The 2,773-nt window shown below is 39.5% G+C and overlaps 1 pseudogene; it reads left to right on the plus strand.

The window, feature by feature from the left end:
* Positions 1-1,210: 1,210 nt before the first annotated feature.
* On the plus strand, positions 1,211-1,310 carry LOC127133775 (uncharacterized; annotated as a pseudogene).
* The last annotated feature ends 1,463 nt before the right edge of the window (positions 1,311-2,773 follow it).

The following is a 2,773-nucleotide window of genomic DNA, read 5'->3' on the forward strand; positions in this document are numbered from 1 at the left end:
TATAGTGCTACATTCGGCAGGGAGTGTAACGGTTTCGCTATCTTCAAGTTTCCTCTTATTAGAAAGAATTTCTTTTAAGAACTTAGCATAGGAGGGCATCTGCGTAATAGCTTCGGTGAACGGAATTGTAACGTTTAATTGTTTAAGGAGATCAACAAATTTTCTAAATTGGCCCGCATCTTTGGTTTTAACAAGCCTTTGAGGGTAAGGGATAGGTGGTTTGTAAGGTGGTGGAGGTACATAAGGTTCCTTCTTTTCTAGGGTTTCCTTATTACTCTCTTCCTTTTCCTTAGGTTCACTTTCCTCAATTGATTTCTTAGGGTTTTGGTTTTCTATCCTTGGTTCAGATGGTCCTTCCACTTCCGTTCCACTTCTTAATATAATTGCATGAGCGTGGCTTCTCGGGTTAGGTTGGGGCTGTCCAGGGAATGTACCAGTTGGGGCAGCAGTAGGTGCTTGTTGTTGAGCTACTTGTGATATTTGTGTTTCCAGCATTTTGTTATGGGTAGCCAGGGCATCTACTTTGCTTGCTAGTTGTTTAAGTTGTTCGCCAGTGTGTACATTCTGGTTTAAGAAATCTTTATTGGTTTGTTGTTGGGAAGCTATAAAGTTTTCCATCATGATTTCCAAGTTGGATTTCCTAGGCGCGTTATTGTTAGGCATGGATGGGTTCGGTTTCTGATATCCCGGAGGTATAGCTGGCGCTTGATTTGGAGATTGTCCAGGTGCGTACATAGCATTATTACTCTTATATGAAAAGTTTGGATGGTTCTTCCAATTTGAGTTATAGGTATTCAAGTAGGGACTTCCTTGAGCATAGTTTACTTGCTCTGCTTGGATTCCTGTCAAGAGTTGACAATCCGTAGGAGTGTGACCTTGGATTCCACAGACCTCGCAATTCTGAGTTATAGCAACCACGACGGTTGGAGGTGATACATTTAAACTTTCAATTTTCTGGACCAAGGCATCCACTTTTGCATTAACATGATCAAGGTTACTTATCGCGTACATGCCAGTTTTCGTTTGAGGTTTTTCCACCATTGTCCGTTCAAGTCCCCACTGATAGTGGTTTTGGGCCATGCTCTCGATAAGCTGGTAAGCATCAGCATAAGGTTTGTTCATTAATGCACCACCTGCAGCGGCATCTATTGTTAACCTTGTGTTGTACAAGAGACCATTATAGAATGTGTGAATTACTAACCAGTCTTCTAAACCATGGTGTGGGCAAAGTCTCATCATGTCTTTGTATCTTTCCCATGCTTCGAAAAGAGACTCGTTGTCTTTCTGTTTAAATCCGTTTATCTGGGCTCTTAACATAGTTGTTTTGCTTGGCGGAAAGTATCGGGCAAGAAAAACTTTCTTTAACTCGTTCCATGTGGTGACAGAGTTTGAAGGGAGAGACTGAAGCCATCTTCTAGCGCTATCTCTTAATGAGAAAGGAAAAAGACGAAGTCGAATTGCCTCTGAAGTGACACCATTAGCTTTAACAGTATCAGCGTATTGGACAAATACGGATAAATGAAGGTTCGGATCCTCGGTAGGATTTCCAGAGAATTGGTTCTGTTGCACAGCCTGCAACAACGAAGGTTTAAGTTCGAAGTTGTTTGCTTCGATTGCGGGCGGAGCAATACTTGAATGCGGCTCATCTTGCGATGGAGCGGCGTAATCTCTAAGAGCACGAGCTGGTTCTGCCATCTCGGTTATCGAAGGAAAAATATTTTTGAAATCAGGAAGTTCTACAGGAGGGAGATTGTTTGCAGCACGATATTCCCGAATTCGTCGTAGGACTCGGAGATATAGTTCGATATCGTTGTTTCCTAAATAGAGCGGTTCGCCTTGTGAGCGAGTGCGTGGCATAGAAATCAACGAAAGAAAGAATAGAAGAAAAAGAAACCTTAGTCTCTACAGCGTAACGGAAGAGTTACGATATCGATTAAATAAAAGTCCCCGGCAACGGCGCCAAAAACTTGATCGTTCGACTGTGTGAGTCGAGAACGGGTACAAACTGCAAGTGCACAGTTCTATCGCGTAGTTTTAAAAGATATCGATCCCACAGGGACTTATGAATCGATATACCGTTATCTAAGGTTACTTCGTAAAGCTAAGGTGAACAATGTTTGATTGTTTGGGGGAAAAGTTAAAAACTAAACTAAGATCTAAATTAAATATCAAATAAAGCGGATATCGGTATGCAGTTCGTCGTAATTAGGGAATCAATTCTTTGTTGGTTTCTTGGCTTTAAAATAAATCGATTCAGTTGACTTTATTGATTAAAAGTTCTATCTCAAACTCTCGCTCTGTTGAATAAACTATGGTTTTATATTAACGTAGTTGTCACTTATAATTAAGTCAAAAACCATTTTTTGAAAGCAATAGAGTCCGTAGAAACTCTTTTTAAGAAAACGCTGACCGTTTAAACACCCTTATCTCAAACTCTCGCTCTGTTGATTTAGGTTATATAATTAAATTCGAATGCTTAACTCTCGTCCTCACATTCAATCTTTAAAAATACTTTTTGGAAAAGATCGGAATTTAATTAACTCTCAAACTTGCTCTCGCCCTGATCTAGAATTAATGTCTAATTTACACTGTCCAGTTAAAACCTCAAACTCTCGCTCTATTGATTTTAACTTCTTTATGTCTTATACTTTTGTAAAAAAAACCTTTGTTATTAAACCTGTAAATTGAGACCGTAAAAAGAGTGATTTTAATTTCAAACTTAATTTAACCGACTTAGTCTTGATTCCTTATTCCGCTTACTTTACATACCGAT

Source organism: Lathyrus oleraceus, chromosome 3 (genome assembly GCF_024323335.1).
Source record: "Lathyrus oleraceus cultivar Zhongwan6 chromosome 3, CAAS_Psat_ZW6_1.0, whole genome shotgun sequence".
NCBI lineage: Eukaryota > Viridiplantae > Streptophyta > Magnoliopsida > Fabales > Fabaceae > Lathyrus > Lathyrus oleraceus.